General features: G+C 36.6%; 1 protein-coding gene and 1 non-coding gene across 3 annotated transcripts in view; both read left to right on the top strand.

Annotated features, from left to right (window-relative positions):
- The window catches only part of LOC129724602 (uncharacterized), a 58,726-nt gene that overhangs the window by 12,983 nt on the left and 25,314 nt on the right, over positions 1 to 20,429 (top strand). The window lies entirely within an intron of this gene.
- Positions 661 to 732, top strand: Trnap-ugg (transfer RNA proline (anticodon UGG)). Its single transcript has one exon. It is a non-coding gene; the product is annotated as a tRNA-Pro (tRNA).

The following is a 20,429-nucleotide window of genomic DNA, read 5'->3' as shown; positions in this document are numbered from 1 at the left end:
TATATTAATGAACCCAAAACGCAGCTCTGTGGCAAACCTAATTTCGAGTGCTCAGGTGGTGCGCAGTGTGTGTGTGTGTGCGTGTGTGCTTTTTTGCTCTATTCCTCTAACTTTCCAGCCGGAAGTTAATTCGACCGCACAGAGAAAACCCACCAACAACTCTGTGACGAGAATTTTCATCACTGGTTGTGGTGGACCGACCTGTTCTCCGAATATGTTTGATGATTGCGTTTTTTGAGGTTAACATTGAAACTAGTTATAACAACATGCATCGGGATGATTAGCAAAACAGTTCGCATCTGTTTCGCAAATATCAATAAACAACGTGAGTTAGTTTAGAATGCATTCAAAGTTGCTAAATTTCGCTTGAAATGATAGAACCACAAATCAAGCCGATCGAAAGGAAATTTTTGGCAACTAATTTTGTATCTTTGGCTATTCTGTTTTATCAACTTGCGAGACCCCAAAATAGCCGCAGCCCACTGCTGGTAGCTTGAATCCATGGTCGGCTGCGGTGGTGAATTGAACCGTTACTTTCACTTTTCGCTGGCACGCGAGTAGGTACTTTGAACTGCTCTTGTCTGTTTTTCGAGTCATTTAGGTTGGTGTGCTCCGTTTGGAATGATTTACAAAAGGCAAACCGTTTAGACCCTAGCAAGAGGCTCAATGGTCTAGGGGTATGATTCTCGCTTTGGGTGCGAGAGGTCCCGGGTTCAAATCCCGGTTGAGCCCAGAGCTTTTTTGTTGATATTTGTTTGTGATTTAAAAACAAATTAAACCATTATTATTATAACTGAGCTAGTGTGGAGTAATGGGAGAAAATTGGCTTACATACTGTTAGCAAAATTTGATTTGCGATAACGTCCATCCAATCTTGATTTGTTGTAGGAAATGGCAAAAACTGTTAGTGTGCAAATCCAACATATAACTACTGTGTTCGCGTTAAATTACGCGTTTTGAGTTTTTCTTCTACTGGACTGCCAGATTGATTGATACTGTCTATAGGGGAAGCAGCTGTACTTGAATGGTAATGTTTTTCAACATTGTCCATTTTTTCGAATTTGTGTTTGAATATTTTAATTAACATTTGAAAAGTTTTAAGACCCACATTGTTTTGTTCTAGGATACAATTTTCAAAGAGATGAAGTTTTGAAATCTGCAAAAACATAGATATTAATCGTTTCTTATACTTTCAAGGTGTGAAGTGCGTACATGTTTGTTAAAATAAAAACAGAAAAATGACTCGATTTTTCCGCGGATATTCCATGATTTTCACTTCGGTTTTAAGCTACATTTTTAGCTGCATTTTTGATATATTTTCTAGTTTTTGTATTAGATTTACAGTTTTAGATATTCGATTTTTACTCGTCTGAGATAGACAAGCAGAAAAACATTTAAAAAAAAAGAATACTTCGACGTCAAATTTTCAATTTAGATGGTTGATTTCTTCGGGCTAAATTTGTATATATGGTGTTAATTTTTAGATTGTAATCATTTTCATTATCTGACTATTCGTTATTGATTCAGATAACCTTCACTTTTTGTTTAATGATTTTCGTTATTGAATATCTGTTTGATTTCGGTTTTTTTTTATATATTTAATGCATTTTTTGTCATTTTATTATTTATTTGTATTTCATATCAACTCAATTTTTTTATTTTAACTTGTGATTTCTGTCATTTGTATTTTTTTGTTTGTTTTGTACAAGTTTCTACTTTTGTTATACTGAGTTTCGTCTTACGACAACATATACAGGGGTCCAATTTCAATACAGGGATCCAATTTCAATACAGGGATCCAATTTCAAAACCCGCAAAACATCGAGACCGTCACGAAAATTGTCCACTTTCAAACGTTTTAAACTCTGTCAGTTTCCAACCGATTTCCGTCATTTTTGCAGCAATCAAGTGGAAAATCATCTAAGCATGCACGGGTGCAGAAAAATGTAATCTGATTGTACTATTGAAAATTGTCAAGCCTCGTCGAAACGCAAATGTCGACCTCGCTTAATGCTTCTTTCCCTAACAAGGTCGACAGAATATACCTAGTTGACTAGGAATGCGCGCTTTGTGTTTCATGTATAATTCATTCCATGACTGTATCGATACCACATGGACGTTGGATGCTAATCGTGGCGAAGAAAGAAAATCCGGGTTTCATTTTCTGGCTGATCGCGCCGGGCGCGTTGATACTTAAGCACCTGAATTATTGGAAATGGCAGGCAATTCTACTAGAGAAAACGAGAGAACTAGAAAAATCGGCGAATAGTTATCCGAAATAATGATAATTGAACAAACTTGCCAGTGTTGTTACTGTTGTGCAATATGAAAGCACCTTTTGGTGCTCTACAATGATGTGATTGAAGTAGTTAAGATTTTTCATCATGTGTAACAAACGTAAAACTGCATGTTTCAGCATTCGCAAGGTAAGAAAAATTCAACATAGCCTCAAGAGCATGTTAATGGCTCTGAGAAGGACCGGTTGTAATTTATACTTGTTCTATTGTTGGATGGCAGCAGATAACAGAGATGCAACACTTACACTATTGCGTCTTAAAACGTTTTCGTTTAAACGTCTTAAGTCGTTTTCTTTTAAGCCGCAACATAACACGATATAATGCTATTTTGTTGCCTTCATGAGAGCTCTATTGGTCCGGCTCGACAGAATGTCTACAAGAAATCATTTTTTGTGCATCCGTATTTCGTAACTGGGACAAACTGTGGGAACTCGAAATCAAGGCGGGGCTATTTAGAAGATAGCTCTAAACCCGAATAAAATGAAATTCATTTTTCGTACATTAGTATTGCGACATACGAAATACAATTTTTCGAACGTTGAAGAACGTCGACATAATTTCTACAAGAAATCATTTTTTGTGCATACGTATTACGAAACTGGGACAAAATGTGGGAACTTGAAATTAAGGCGGGGCTATTCAGAAGATAGCTCCAAACCAGAATAAAATGAGATTCATTATGTTAGAGCGGATATCGCATGCGATCATGAAGCATTTATGAGTCAATCAATACAATTTCTTTTCATTTTTAATTTTTCTTTCAACAGAGTCAACTTAAACACATCGAACAGTGCGATTTTGACGTAGAATTACGTCTTACGGTAACATATATAGGGTACAAATTGTAAAAGCAAAAATAATATACGAAAAATATATACAAATCGAGTGTATTTCCAAACCTATTGCAAAAACTTTATTGACATAAGACAGGCTGTCGTAATTCGTCGTTAACCTTGCGGTCGTGTCTTAAAATCAACCTCTTCAACTATTTTTTTTAGTTGAATTTTCTTAGTGTTGCATTTGCAGAGGCGATCGATTATCACATTATTTATTTATTACATGGTTGGCACTTTATCTACAAATTTTAGGCCATATTTTTGTATATATGTATATTGTAGGGTTTATTCGTTTTGTTATTCATTGAATTATTCATTCATGACTTTATTCTCCTCTTGCCACTCCTCTATTCAAGAAATATGGGTCGATCCAATTGAAGTTTATATACTACTGGGCATGACCATCACGAATTGTGCTCAAAGTTGGAGGAATTATTCATCTAGTGCAGCGGTTCTCAACCTGGGGTACGCGTACCCCTAGAGATACGCCTAGAAAGCCTTCAGGGGATACGCGAAACAAAAATCAGTAATAGCGAAGTAATTGTTCAAGTTGCTCTTTAAACATGACAGTAGCATTAAAACAAACCATAGTTCAATTTGAAACCTGAACTAGAATACCACAACATGGTCTACCACTACTCTCTCCCACTCCGCGAAAATATCGCCGAGGGGTACGCGGAGGTTGAGGTTGAGAACCGCTGATCTAGTGTCCCAATTTGAGTGTTGATTGAAATACCCTCCGCTCTGTGGGCACCCAAAAGAGTTGTTGCCAAATAACGCTTCTTTTGTTTAAACTCTCTTTGTACTCTTTTTTGCATCTTGTAGACATAAGGCGTCCGAAAAATACTGAATGGTGACTTTCTAAGGAAATAAGTCAAAGAATACAGGAAAAATATTATTCTTGACTGGAAGGGTTGCCAGATAGATTATTTCTGTAATTAAAAACTATATTTGCATTTTTCAGCGAATGCTGGAGCTTTTATTTAAAATTTGACAAGAAAATTTTAGGCAAGAAACACTTATCACCCCGAGGTAATATGAGCCAATCTCGCTTAATAACATTTTAACGAAAATATTTTAAATTTTCCTGAATAGTTTTTCTTACAATTTATAGACGTAAGAGGTCCTAAAAAAATGATAGGTGATTTTCAAAGAAAATGTAACAAGAAATTCAGTGAAATATTATTTTTGACAGGATTTGTTGCCAGATAGATAATTTTGGTATTTAAAAATTAAATGGTTTAAATTTGATAGTTTCATCATGATCCTCGGAAAATTCTACGTAAGTAACACTTATAACTATGTAAGTTTTTTTTTGAAGAAGACTCATATCATATCAGAGTGGGGGCGGATTTAACGTCACCCATCATTTCTACCACATTAGCCTACAGAGTTCGGTCACCTTATTGATGGAGCTGGAACCCGGAAGAGGAATTATAACATATATCACGATTGACGATAAGCCTAACAAGAAATATTAAAAAATACTTTGAGAGGGTGGTCCGTAAGCTGTTGTGCAGCTTGTTGCTCGGGGCCAAAATCTAAAGTATAGAATATAGGGCGTAAAGCTTAGCTTAGCTTAGTTCTGACTGTACATATCAATGGTTGCTACTCCGTGATGGGTCCGAGCCACTCAAGATGCACAATGAATCAACTAAAAGAACGACTGGGAGTGGTAATTCCTTCTCACTGTGCATCATTAAATGACCCGATTTTTCATAGACCAATAACGGCGTCGTCCACGTCCTTACAGTCAGGTGGGGATATCGGCGGTTTCGTGCAACACCGGCACAACTCAAAAGTTTTCTAAGTTGCAGTCAAATGATACCAAATATGATTAACTTTTATTTCACAAAGACTTGTTTCAAAATCCACAAAGAAAAAACTGAGTTATAAGTCGATGTGTCTTTTAAAGTTTTTAACTTGCTCATAGATTTCTTGGAGACGATAAAGGTAATTTTAAACTCCAACTTTTCAATCCCGTTTCTCTTGGAACTCTGAACTTCAGAACAGAAAATGCAAAAGAAATATTAAAAAGAGATTCGAAAAACAAATGAAAATGATCCTCCATGTTGTGCTAAAATAGAATAGATGAACTTATATTAGACTAATTCATGACAATTCTATAGTAGTTATTGTGCTGCTTTCGGCGGCTGAAAACATCAATTGAAATAAATTATTACAACAACATTGCATCGCAACTATTCACCGTATAAAGTCATCTAAACATTGTAGATATGATAATATAATTTATAATGTGAGATTCTTAAAAATGAATTATAAAATACAACAAGAGGCATGTGAAGAAAATCTCGGTTGACTGCCTTTCATAGCTGAAATTTTCAAATTTTTTAAGTGGAAAACGCAAAAACTAATTGAAACGGATTCGAAAAACATATGAAAAGTGTCCGTTTTATTGTGTTCCTAAAAAGAGTGTTCGTGCATAACGAAACCATCAGACGTCATCATTCATCAGCCCCCAATTACAACCCCGACTGCTAGAAAAATTATTCTAGAGTACCGGTTCAAGCAGTGCTACCAACCAGTTCGCCCATCTATTGCTTCCGGACTCTAGGATATATAAACAACGTCAAAGTCAGTGCGGTCTCTTAGGGACGAATGACCGTTTGGGGTTAAAGTCCCTTCAAAAGAAATCAATCAATCAAGTGCGGTCTCTCTTCACTTCATTCGTGCGATTGGTCAGCAGCAAGCAAACAGTTTATTCGATTTTTTTTTTTTAAGGGGGGATTTGTTAGTAGCTTAAGTATTTATGATAAATATTAGTAAATAATGAGTATGTGTGTCCAATCACAAATGGTGACTTCTCAACACCGTTAGAAATTTGTAATTTTAATTGTAAGGATTTGTTTGCTTTCGCAATTAGGACTTATCATTCGTAGAGATTTAAACCTACTTGTCAGAAAAGAGGAAGTAAACTTACAACTAACTTAATAACTTAACTTAAAAACTTATTGGCTATAAAGAGAGCTTATCGTAGCAATTGAGGATTGCAACGATTTTTGTCGAAAATTGTTAATAATTTTATTTGACATAGCTTCTAATGGTTCAACACCAGTAAGTCTATGTAATTCGAGTGTACCAAACCAAGGAGGACGCTTCAAAATCATTTTCAGAATTTTATTCTGAATCCTTTGGAGCGTTTTCTTCCATGTTGAACAGCAACTTGACCAGATCGGTACAGCATAAAGCATTGCTGGTCTAAAAATTTGTTTGTAAATCAAAAGTTTGTTCTTTAAACAAAGTTTAGAATTCCTGTTAATGAGAGGATATAAACATCTCGTATATTTGATGCACTTGGCTTGTATACTCTCAATGTGCTCTTTGAAAATAATTTTTTTATCATAAATTAGTCCCAAGTACTTAACCTTGTCGGACCAACTTAAAATAACCCCATTCATCTTGACAACGTGATTATTGTTTGGCTTGAGGAAAGAAGCCCTAGGCTTATGCGGAAAAATTATCATTTGAGTTTTAGAAGCATTGGGAGAGATTTCCACTTTTGCAAGTAGGAAGAAAAAATATCTAAACTTTTCTGCAATCGACTGCATATGACACGAAGGCTTTTTCCTTTTACGGAAATGCTTGTGTCATCGCAGAACAATGACTTTGTGCATCCTGGAGGCAAATCAGGAAGATCTGAAGTGAATATGTTGTACAGGACTGGACCCAAGACTGAACCTTGAGGCACACCTGCTCTGACAGGAAATCTATCAGATTTTGAATTCTGATAGACAACCTGCAGAGTTCGATCGGTAAGATAGTTTTTTAATATTTTGATTTGGAAAATTGGAAAATTAAAAGTTTGCAATTTCGCAATCAAACCTTTATGCCAAACACTGTCGAATGCTTTTTCTATGTCTAAAAGAGCAGCTCCAGTGGAATAACCTTCAGATTTGTTAGCTCGTATCATATTAGTAACTCTGAGCAATTGATGAGTTGTGGAATGCCTATGGCGAAATCCAAACTGTTCATTTGTAAAAATTTCATTTTCGTTGATGTGTGACATCATTCTGTTAAGAATAACTCTCTCAAACAGTTTACTTATTGAAGAAAGCAAACTGATTGGTCGATAACTTGAAACTTCAGCTGGGTTCTTATCCGGTTTTAAAATGGGAGTAATTTTTGCATTTTTCCATAATTTGGGAAAATATGCAATTTTGAAGCAGCAATTGAAAATTTTCACTAAAAAATCCATTGTGCTCTCAGGGAGATGTTTGATTAGTATATTAAAGATTCCATCGTCACCAGGTGCTTTCATATTTTTGAAATTTTTAATAATTGATTTAATCTCATTCAAGTTAGTTTCAATTATTTCTGCAGGTAAAAAATTCTGGGAAGAAATTAAATCAAATTGACGTGTGACTTCATTTTCAATTGGACTCACAAAATTCAAATTTGAGTTATGAACACTCTCAAACTGCTGAGCAAGTCTTTGAGCCTTTTGTTCATTGGATACAAGAAAACGTTCACCATCTTTTAAAACTGGAATAGGCTTTGAAGGTTTCTTAAGAATCTTCGACAGCTTCCAAAATGGTTTTGAATATGGTTTCAATTTTTCAACTTTAGTCTCAAAATTTTGATTTCTCAGAAGAGTAAATCTATGTTTAATCTCTTTCTGTAAATCTTTATAAATAGTTTTAAAAACAGGGTCACGAGAACGTTGATATTGACGTTTGCGGACATTTTTCAAACGAATTAGAAGTTGAAGATTTTCGTCAATTATTGGTGAATCAAATTTCACTTGAGCCTTTGGAACAGAATAATTCCTGGCATCAACAATTGCACATTTTAATGCTTCCAAAGCGGAATCAATATTCACTTCGTTTTGCAAATCAAGCTCATTATTGAAATTTCTCTCAATATGAGTTTTGTATCTTTCCCAATTAGCTTTGTTATAATTAAAAACAGAGCTCATAGGGTTTAAAACTGATTCATGTGATAAAGAAAAAGTTATTGGAAGATGGTCAGAATCAAAGTCAGCATGTGTGATCAAATCACTACATACATGACTTTGATCTGTCAGCACCAAATCAATTGTTGAAGGGTTTCTTACAGAAGAAAAGCATGTAGGACTATTCGGAGACAAAATAGAATAGTATCCTGAAGAACAATCATTGAATAAAATTTTGCCATTGGAATTACTTTGAGAATTATTCCATGAACGATGTTTAGCGTTAAAATCGCCGATTATGAAAAATTTCGAACGATTTCTGGTGAGTTTTTGTTAATCACCTTTAAAATAATTTTTGAGCTCGCGTGTGCATTGAAATGGTAAATATGCTGCGGCAATAAATAAAATCCCAAGTTCAGTTTGAACTTCAATTCCCAAAGTTTCAATAACTTTCGTCTCAAGATGGGGAAGAGCACGATGTTTGATTCGGCGATGAATAACAATTGCAACTCCACCGCCGGAACCCTGAATCCTATCATATCTATGAACCACGTAATTGGGATCATATTTTAATTTTATGTTAGGTTTCAAAAATGTTTCAGTAATAATTGCAATATGCACATTATTTACTGTTAAAAAATTAAAAAGCTCATTCTCATTGGCCTTCAATGAGCGAGCATTCCAATTTAATATTTTAATTGTTTTATTTAAAATCATTGCTAAATTTTAAATTAGAAACAATTTTAATAGTAAAATTTGTGCCTATTTGAATGGCTTCAAACATTGATTTTGCCTGCAACATGGCGTTCATAAGATCGAACATTGCCTGTTGCAAAAAAAAAAGTTTATCTGCCGTAATAGGCCCCAGGCAGTTGACATTAGAAAAAATATTTTCGGCAGCAATATTAGCTGGAGTGATAGGTGTACAATTATTTTCTAGCCTGTTTTGCTTACCCATATTAACGGTCATTTTCGAACTACCAACACTAGGCGGTATAATGTTCGAACTACCTGTAACCTGTGCATAAGTTAAACGGGTATGCAAAGGAGTAGGTAAACTATGCGTCACTGGTACGCTTGGAGAATTTTGTTTTGAAGTTGGTTTTAATTGAGAAATTGAATTTTGTTTACCTTGCCTTGCCTTAACAATTGCTAAACGGACTGGGCATTGATAAAAATTTGACATATGGTTGCCGTTACAATTCGCACAGCGAAAATTTTTACTCTCTTTCACAGGACATGTGTCCTTTTTGTGAGAAGAGTCTCCACAATTAAGACATTTTTGGTCCATGTTACAGAATTTGGAACCATGGCCATAACGTTGGCAAGTACGGCATTGGGTGATATGCTTTTCACCTCCGCCATACTTCCTATGAGTTTCCCACTTTACACGCACATTATACAAAGCATGTGCTTTTTCAAAAAATTTTAAGTTGTTAACCTCATTGCGGTTAAAATGAATTAAATAATTAACAAGGGAAATTCCAGTTCTCTGACTGTTTTCGCCTCGTGAATTTGTATCATTAGAATTACTTGGGTAGGGGCTATGCCAAGTAATTCTGTTAAAGTAAGTTTGATCTCATCAACGGTTTGATCGTTGGTGAGACCTTTCAAGACAACCTTGAACGGCTTGGCGTTCTTGGTGTCATATGTAAAAAATTTGTACATCTTGTCAGTTAAATACTGAACAAGACGATCACGACCCTTTACTGAGTCGGTTAATAAGCGGCATTCACCTCTACGGCCAATTTGATAGGTAACTTTAACGTCAGAAACAAACGTTGAAAGTTCCTTTTTGAATATATTAAATTCAGAAGAAATAGTTACCACAATGGGTGGAACTTTCTCCTTTTTTAAAGATTTTATATTTTGTATAGTTTCATTATTGGTAACTTCCATTTCATCAGCTTTTTGCTCAGGCAAAATATCAAAAGGATTGTCACTACAGACACTCGATGTGTCAGAAAGAGATGCCTCTCTTTTCCTCCCCGCAGCGATGCGAGGTTTCTTTTTCCGTCCAGCCATTTCAGGTGATACGAAAAAAGTTAAAACAAATGTTAAATTCAAAAGTAGGCAGTCTTGAGAAAGACTGATGGGAAATAACTTTCAGGTAGTCTTTAAAAGACACACTGACAAAATACAAACTTTGAAGCTATAGGCAGTCAAAGACCAGTCCACAAGCAACCGAAAAAACGTCTGATCTGTAGGACAGTTCAAGACGCACTGGGATTCGATTTAATTAGTTGTAATTATATAGTAGTTGTAGTTAAATTTAGTTAATACAGAACGCTAAGTTAACTAAGCGAAATAGACAGATTTACTTACCTGGATACTGCGTTATTCTGAAAGGAAGAAAGTGTTGCGGTAAGACTTACCTGTTTAGTGCTTATACTTACCTGTGAGGCAAACGGCGATTTTCTGGTTTTCTTCTGCTCACCTGAGCAATCGACAAAGAGTGATGGACTTTTTAGATTATTTCATGGCATATCAATAGTTGTTGTTGTGCTCCTTTCAGTGGCTGAAAACATGAATTGAAATAGGGGCTGAAAACATAAATTGAAATAGGTTATTACAAAAACACTGCCGCGCTTACACAGACGTCTCGCTTTTTTCTACCACTATTCATCGCGTAAAATCATCTAAACAAATCATCCACACGTTCACGCATTTATCACAACCACGAACGTTATCGGCAAAAAGTGGAAAAATTGGAGTACCGTGATGCGACGATTCACAGTTTGAGCGAAACAGAAACGACCTTACACGGCTATAGACTATTTTACGAGACGTTTCAGAACTCAATTCATGAATAATATTTTCACAGAAAACATGGAACAGCAAATTCCGTGTATCCTACTCTAGCAGTTCGTGAAAAGGTAAAATGGAATTGCCTAACGCGCACGCAATAATATAAGTGAAAAATATGCAGGTCGCCACTTTTTCATGTACCCCTCTTGCTTTTCTATTCGCTAACAGAAGGCGCTGCGAGCGTACTTTATTCGTCGGTGTTTTTTGTGCGTCTCGAATAACCGACTCGAAAACAAACAACATATTTTCAAAACTAAATGTTACTTAGCTTGCTTAGAATGCCCTGGTGACTCCTTTTTCCACTGTTCCGGTAACCAGTAGAACTTAATTTGTAAAATCCACTGAATATACTAATATTATTTGGGGGGAAACAGCTTAAATTAGCTAAATTTCACGTAGAGATAAAACACGCACAACACTTAGCGGGCCTTGTTGCCAATCCTATAGGGCGTAAAGAAAATAGAAAAAGTCGGCGAAAATATTAAGAACCTTTAAATGACAAGGGTTAAAGGCTGGACATAAATCAATCGGGATGATGGGTGACGTTACAAATCTTTCATGAAAAAAATAAAAACCAGAACGGTTTGTTTGAGTTGTATGATGTCTTCGACAAAGTTGTAGACCATAATTTTACCCTTGAAAAGACTTAAAAAATAACAGGAGGGTTGTGTGCAAAGCCACGACCGCAAGGTTGAAGTAGAATACTTTTACAAGAAAGATAACCCGGCCGCTTGCGTGTCAGTCATTTTTTTTAGTAATTAAACGTTGATTAATCAGATCAATCGAATTTTACAAGGGCTTCAACAAGGATTGACAATTTTCAATTTGTAATGTAATTTGCTTGTCATGATTGGGGCTTGGCAATTTTTAAATTTTGAGATGAAATTTTTTCGGATGTCGTGCTCATGACTGAAGGAAAAGATAATTCAGTACGTTCTGAGAAACGGAAATAAAGCTAAATTTATTACTTTTACAAATTTGAAAATGTAAATTAACTCAAGAGAAAATATTAACGCTTTAATCATCAGGTTTTTATTTCATCCTGAAAAGCACAATTTGTTGTTCAATTTAGTATCGGATAAGATGCCGATTACATCTTTGCGTTATCACTGACAGTGCGAATAAAGTATTCCTTGTGATAAAATAAACAGTGAAATGCTGGTTCAACACTCAAAACTAGACGGCTCACGTGTTGTCAAAAAGAGTCAACTTTTCATTGAATGCATTTACTAGTGCCCACTATCGCACAGACTGCATGACTAAAGTGCCTCACTGCATCAGCCGCTATCGATGCTGAGATCCGCTGCAACTAGTTCGCTATCCGCTATATGCTGCCATTGGTATCCACTGTCCCTGCATCAGCTGGTCCAGCTGCTATCGTTGCTGGAATCCGCTGCAACTAGTGCGCTATCCATTGCTAAGCCACAGCTGTGGCCGCTTTCCGCCATCGCTGGTATCCACTGCACTGCTAGTGCTGCTGCTAAGAGAGGACGACTGCTGTTGTCGCTGTCTAGAACTATTATTAGCTTCGGCTTCGGCTGAAACAGGCTCTTATATAGGCCAAATAGCATGTTTTCAATTGCAAGGTATATAATTCTGTCGACCGTGCTTGGGAAGCAATCATATAACGACCAATCAGAGGTCGAATTTTTCGTTTTGACAATGCTTGACTATTTTCAATAGTACAATAGTGTGAATAATAAAATACAATTATATTGTTCTGGCAAGAATCTTAAAAGATATCCCAATCTATTGCTGTAAGAATGAAAGAAATCCATCGAATACCAGTCGATTTATTAGCATTTGAAATTGGACATATTTCTCACTTTTTTCGGTTTTAGATTTTCATTTCACATCCCTATGTAGCCGAACTTCCTGAGAGAAGTATTCTACTTCAAAAAACCAACAAAAATATAACTACAAATTAAATATCTCAAAGCAACTCACTTTTTGTTTTAAATTTTTGTTCATAGGGTTCATTTATTTTTGAAGGATAAAGTTTTTGTCTACAACTTTGTTGAATACACTATACCGATCAAGTAAACTATATTGGTTCGGCTCAGGGAAAAACTCCTAACGTTAGATTTTCCGTTGGCATAAAGAACTCTACTATGAATCGGTTTGACTTAGTCGAGTGCCTATGATTGATAGAAATAAATTCAGAGCGATAGCCATTTCTAGATCGGTACAGTACCTTCGGCGAGATGATTAAAATTGTAGGTAATATTTAATATTTTGTCCTTCAAAAAAAGAAAAAAAAACTTTCATTTTAAATTTAAATTGTTTAGTTTAAACAACCTATCACTACCATTTTAGGCGATTTGTTCTTGTTTTTGTTGCACAACGAACAGGAAATGTAACTCTCAGTAGTCACGTATAATCCCACATAAACTCTATGTTGTTTTGATTTCGCTGATGGTGGGATTAAAATAATTGAGAAAATAAAAAAGCCAGCATGCAGAAATCTAATCGCCAGTGTCTGTTCGATCACTGTTGCAAAAGGATGATTTACTGGGAACTGGATCTACCGGCAGCGAGCAGAGCTGCGGTGATTCGCTACGCAGCAGACAAAGACTTCGAATATCTTGCAGTTTTCTCAACAGATGAGTGTGGCAAACCCCGCACTGGTGATTGTCATTTTACATTGGGCTAGATTTGGATCTCCCGTCTGTGTCGGAAGCACCGTCATACAGGCATGTCCCCAGCTTCGTGAAAAGTAAAACCCGCCTTCAAAGGCGACCACATATTTTCAATTGAAGTAGTGAAAATGAGTTTTTCACATCTCAGTGCTACAGAGCTCGCGAGTTTACTATTAAGAAATGGGGTGCTATTTACTGTAAGGAACTGTGAGCGTCGTACAAGGAAAATACAGCACCCGTGATTGGTCCGCAGTCACGTCAAAAGACGATTAACGAATAAACTGTCACCACAATAGATCGCAATGGCTGGTCGCAGTGGTTCAGTTTCCTACAAGGGACATATCGTCGTTTTAGTTCAAAGGTGGCACAGCTCAGAATTCATAGTTCCGAGAAGGAAGGGCTTAAAAATTATCAATGGAAATTATCATTTACATTTCTGCGAAAATTTGAAACTTCCCATTCTTATTGAATCTCTTTGGGTCTATTGAGTGTTGATATTTTTGAAGATACGCGAAAGGTAATAGATTTACTAGATTAAAACCAAATGTTATTATATGGTAGTGCTCTGGATATAATTGAGATTCACCACTATTCGCAATGTTTTGGCGAGTGGCAGAAAAATTTTAACTACTTTAAAGTCAAATGATATTGGGGCTCTAAGAAGCGTCTTTGGTGTGTCGCAATAGTAAGACCTGGCAATTTTGTTTAATAACTCGTCATTGCAGATTGTCATTAGCATATGATTTTGGATGATCCTCATTCTATTGTTATCTCAGCAGCATTTTCAGAACTTCACCAGCTACTTAGTATTCCTTAACAGCTAGCAGATAGACGAGCGCTCTAAGCAATTGTTTTCGCACTGCAGACGATTAATTGACGACAGAATGAAAGAGAAAACGAAACATTTGTTTGCTGGTTTCAATAGCTGTGCTGGCCGCAGTTTTTTTACATTGTACTGCGCGGCAGAAAACAATCAACTACTGCAGAAGCAAATATTTTTGGGACGCTAAGGAGCTAATTTCTCTTCATTTTAAATTGCCAATTAACGCCCATAGGAGGCCTACGAGCAACAGAGACATCTTCGCCAGTTGAGGGTTTCGGCCTTCTTCCGGTGAAGCTTTCCCTTTTTGGAGCATCATGAATTACAAACAGTCTTTGTACTCATGTACCATAACCTTGGGGTCGTGTCTTATATCCAACCTCTTCAGTTATTTCAACCAAACCGTTCTGGCTCCGAAAATATTTAGCATTTTTATACTATTGAGTCTAGACAATTTTTCTACCCGATAAAAATGCTTAGTTTGCTATGTTAAATACGCGTGTAAAGTTTCATTCAAAACTGATTATCAAATTCGAATGTTTGGATAACTGTTTTAAATTTCAATTCTACAATTTTAGGGTTTACATTTTCTATTTGAAAAATTTGAAAGAAGAGTTTATTTCAATTTTGGGGTTTTCACGTTTTACTTCAGAGCGCTTTCAGCCAGTGCAATTTGAAAATACGCGAAAATGTGTCCGATCGTTTTTGATTTCGTTGAATCTTTACACATGATTTTGGATTTGCAAACTGAGCCGGCTTACATGCGTATTTGGCCATAGCCTTTATTCAAAACATTCAGGTCAGGAACTTTTGCTGGTTTAGAAAGATACTGTCCAAAATGTGTCGCTGGGATTAAAACAACATGAAATTATGATCTAGCAACATAATAATGAAGTGTCCTCTTGAAAAATCTCGAAAACGACTACATTTCGGAGTGTCGATTAAAGCAAAAATGTTATAATTTCCATAATTGTCTAAACTAACACAGCGCGAGCAACTAATGTACGAGTGGATAAGTTCCCGTACGAATGTGAGCGCACGAAGTCAGTTTCCAATCCATAACACGTGAAGCGCCGATGGTAATCGAAAAAGGAAGCTGACATCATCGAATTTGTGCTGAAACCCATTTCGAATTCATTCCGAGCCTAGAACCGGTAGCCGTTGGAAAAGCGGGGCCAGCGTAATTCTATAGCCGTCGTTTCCTCACTGTGATTATGAAGTAATCAGATAAAAAAATATTTTCCCCTCCATCCAACGGCCAGTTCGTTCGCTGTGGGACAGCAGAAACGACAGGTGGTTCATTGCGAAGCGTTTAGATCTATTGACAAATTCTGATTCCACCAGCTGGTATCAGTCAGTGAGAAGTATATGAGCGTGTCAGCACCCCGTCAATGCCGCAATGGAATGGTGATCTAGATTTGATGAGTCCGAAACGGATATTAATCCGTAACAGTTTAGCTTACAGGCTGACGCTTTTCGCAGAAATGCAAAAAAATACGTTCCCGTAGCCAGAATCGATCGAATGGTCTATTCAAACTCGCCGAAACACCTGATTCATGCGCCTATTGACGCATTTGCGCAAATTCAATTCACTGGGGGTGGTGAAACTCCTTTCAATGCATACTAATAGCCCATAACATAGGGCCCATTTTACTATGGGGTAATGTACAGCGCAAATTGTGCGTGAGCGTGAGTTATTCCGTGAAGAGATAAACTTCGGTTTACACGTGGCATCAAACCGTGGTGAATTTAGGGCTGATTGAAATTGCCCACAGCTGGACACACGTCCGAGGAAGGTTATTTTTGAATCATGAATCACTAGAAATAGAAACCATTCATGAAGTGGGAATCGCTGATTTAGCTGAAATTAGCTTCCTACTTGTAACAGATGCGTACACGAAATGGGAAAATCGTGACGGTGACGTGCTCTAATGATGGCATTTTCGGGTTGTCCCTTTCGCTGGTGTAATGTTGCCATATTGTCGAACGTACTGCGATATAATGCCACAATAACCGTCCTGTATCGCATCCTACCTATCTACTTAATTTACGAAGTAATTTTGTTTCACTACCGGGGAGGGATGGGAGGTTGGAAATGACTTTGTTGAATCGATACTCGCGATCCGTGCCACGCGGAAGTAGCATTTGTGTGTTTGATAGCACCGCGATGTTCGACGCATTGCGATGATTAATGTTGAACTGTTTTACCGAATTCTTTTTAATATAGTTGAAGGCTTTAAGTAGAGTTTTTTTTTTCTTTTGGCCGATAGAGTAAATAGACCTTCCAATACAATTGTTCGAAAATTGAAAATTAAAACAAATTATATGTATTTTATTGAATTAGAAAATAAAAGTTTTTTGGGTAATCGAACAATTCAACAAAAAAAATTGGTTAACTCAGTGCTGGAACGCAAGAAGTGATTGCAAATTCGCCTTTCACCCGTCAAAGTCTTCCCGTGTATTGGTTGTGAAGTGGTGGAAAACAGATACGCGATATGCGAGGAAAACTTTTTGGACAGGAAGTGTTTCGCATCTAGGTATCGTGTACAGTGGCAGTATCGGCAACTTTTGCTAAACTACAGTTTATAGTTTGCCTGACTCAGCTCGGTTCGTAGCAACGCGAAAGGATCCCATGCTCCGCTGTAAGAAAAATGGTTGTTTACCTTAGCGATTCGATTTTAAATAAATCATGCAACGGGAAAGTTTCCGGGTTTTTCCGTGCAGGCTGCGCTGAAGCCCGGATTCCGGCTGCCTGCGGGAGTGTTACGCCCTGTGTGCCGCCTCGAGAAGCACCCGAGTGAATGATTGGGGAAATGCGTGAGTTGTGTTTACCGCACAAGCTTGTGCAACTATCGAACCTACCGAGAGGGAGGAGAAAGTTTCGGGAAACTTTCTGACAGGTGAAAGATGGTTGTAGACTTCGCGGGAGCAGCTTTTCAATCGACCTGTTCCGTGACAGATTGTGCGCTGGAAGTTTCTCTTTGCAGCTGGAAATCCGAAAGGATGTTGTGATGTGCTGTTGATTTTATTTCGCCAGAATGTGAACCTTGTTTTTCCTTGAGTGGTAGAGAATAATACAAAAACTGCTGTTATTACCATATAAATTTATTTTTTAAAATTTTCAGACCTAAAATAATTTAATGTGACGAGGAATACAAAGCAATTCTCAGTAAAATCATGTCACATATAATCTCATAAAACATCATAATCTGTGCTGTTCAGACCAGCATCAATGTCCAGAGACAAAGACCGAGACCAAGACTGAGATCAACACCAGCACCATGACCGAGACAAATGTTAAAAAGTCCAAAGTTATAGATGTTACAGGATTGGAAGTATTGTATTGGTAGGAATGCAAATAAATCTTATTTTTTGAAATAAGAATATTTAAATAGTTTCATGAATATTCTGGACTCATAATCATGAATATTACCCAAAATGCTGCGAGCGTACTCACTTTCGTTTTTTGGTCGGTGTGTTTTTTTTCACCTAGTCCGACTGACAAAATAAACAAAAGATTTCGTAAATAAAACGATACATATCCTGCCCTGAGCGATCCATTTATGCTTCTCTTGAAATTATTAGGTAACAGGAGGACCTGCACAATTTTACCAAATACATCATTATTATTTCATTAGTTCATACGGACATATTTAATTTTTTGTATCATGACTACATTCAAGTGGAAATACTCAGAGAGAAAGAGATAAGCGATAAAAAAAAATCCGCCAATTTGGGAACTGAGTTTCACATGCCAGAGGTGACAGATTTCTTCTCAAAGCGCAATGTTGATAAACTTTTTCATTCGACTTGTGACGATAGAAGTCCTGGGGAAAAATAAAGTGCATCGCAATGAGTGCGTCTTGAACTGTCCTACAGATCAGACGTTTTTTCGGTTGCTTGTGGACTGGTCTTTGACTGCCTATAGCTTCAAAGTTTGTGTTTTGTCAGTGTGTCTTTTAAAGACTACCTGAAAGTTATTTCCCATCAGTCTTTCTCAAGACTACATACTTTTGAATTTAACATTTGTTTTAACTTTTTTCGTATCACCTGAAATGGCTGGATGGAAAAAGAAGCCTCGCATCGCTGCGGGGAGAAAAAGAGAGACAATCCTTTTGATATTTTGCCTGAGCAAGAAGCTGGTGAAATGGAAGTTATTAATAATGAAACTATACAAAATATAAAATCTTTAAAAAAGGAGAAAGTTCCACCTATTGTGGTAACTATTTCTTCTGAATTTAATATATTCAAAAAGGAACTTTCAACGTTTGTTTCTGACGTTAAAGTTACCTATCAAATTGGCCGTAGAGGTGAATGCCGCTTATTAGCCGACTCAGTAAAGGGTCGTGATCGTCTTGTTCAGTATTTAACTGACAAGATGTACAAATTTTTTACATATGACACCAAGAACGCCAAGCCGTTCAAGGTTGTCTTGAAAGGTCTCACCAACGATCAAACCGTTGATGAGATCAAACTTACTTTAATAGAATTACTTGGCATAGCCCCTACCCAAGTAATTCTAATGAAACAAAAATCACGAGGCGAGAACAGTCAGAGAACTGGAATTTCCCTTGTTAATTATTTAATTCATTTTAACCGCAATGAGGTTAACAACTTAAAATTTTTTGAAAAAGCACATGCTTTGTATAATGTGCGTGTAAAGTGGGAAATTTATAGGAAGTATGGCGGAGGTGAAAAGCATATCACCCAATGCCGTACTTGCCAACGTTATGGCCATGGTTCCAAATTCTGTAACATGGACCAAAAATGTCTTAATTGTGGAGACTCTTCTCACAAAAAGGACACATGTCCTGTGAAAGAGAGTAAAAATTTTCGCTGTGCGAATTGTAACGGCAACCATATGTCAAATTTTTATCAATGCCCAGTCCGTTTAGCAATTGTTAAGGCAAGGCAAGGTAAACAAAATTCAATTTCTCAATTAAAACCAACTTCAAAACAAAATTCTCCAAGCGTACCAGTGACGCATAGTTTACCTACTCCTTTGCATACCCGTTTAACTTATGCACAGGTTACAGGTAGTTCGAACATTATACCGCCTAGTGTTGGTAGTTCGAAAATGACCGTTAATATGGGTAAGCAAAACACGCTAGAAAATAATTGTACACCTATCACTCCAGCTAATATTGCTACCGAAAATATTTTTTTCTAATGTCAACTGCCTGGGGCCTATTACGGCAAATAAACTTTCTTTTTTGCAACAGGCAATGTTCGATCTTATGAACGCCATGTTGCAGGCAAAATCAATGTTTGAAGCCATTCAAATTGGCACAAATTTTACTATTAAAATTGTTTCTAATTTAAAATTTAGCAATGATTTTAAATAAAACAATTAATATATTAAATTGGAATGCTCGCTCATTGAAGGCCAATGAGAATGAGCTTTTTAATTTTTTAACAGTAAATAATGTGCATATTGCAATTATTACTGAAACATTTTTGAAACCTAACATAAAATTAAAATATGATCACAATTACGTGGTTCATAGATATGATAGGATTCAGGGTTCCGGCGGTGGAGTTGCAATTGTTATTAATCGCCGAATCAAACATCGTGCTCTTCCTCATCTTGAGACGAAAGTTATTGAAACTTTGGGAATTGATGTTCAAACTGAACTTGGGATTTTATTTATTGCTGCAGCATATTTACCATTTCAATGCACACGCGAGCTCAAAAATTATTTTAAAGGTGATTTACAAAAACTCACCAGAAATCGTTCGAAATTTTTCATAATCGGCGAACGCTAAACATCGTTCATGGAATAATCCTCAAAGTAATTCCAATGGCAAAATTTTATTCAATGATTGTTCTTCAGGATACTATTCTATTTTGTCTCCGAATAGTCCGACATGCTTTTCTTCTGTAAGAAACCCTTCAACAATTGATTTGGTGCTAACAGATCAAAGTCATGTATGTAGTGATTTGATCACACATGCTGACTTTGATTCTGACCATCTTCCAATAACTTTTTCTTTATCACATGAATCAGTTTTAAACCCTATGAGCTCTGTTTTTAATTATAACAAGGCTAATTGGGAAAGATACAAAACTCATATTGAGAGAAATTTCAATAATGAGCTTGATTTGTAAAACGAAGT

The sequence above is a fragment of the Wyeomyia smithii genome, chromosome 2 (assembly GCF_029784165.1).
Source record: "Wyeomyia smithii strain HCP4-BCI-WySm-NY-G18 chromosome 2, ASM2978416v1, whole genome shotgun sequence".
Taxonomy (NCBI): domain Eukaryota; kingdom Metazoa; phylum Arthropoda; class Insecta; order Diptera; family Culicidae; genus Wyeomyia; species Wyeomyia smithii.
Note: the sequence above shows the minus strand (reverse complement) of the source record. Positions and strands in the feature narration are given on the sequence as shown.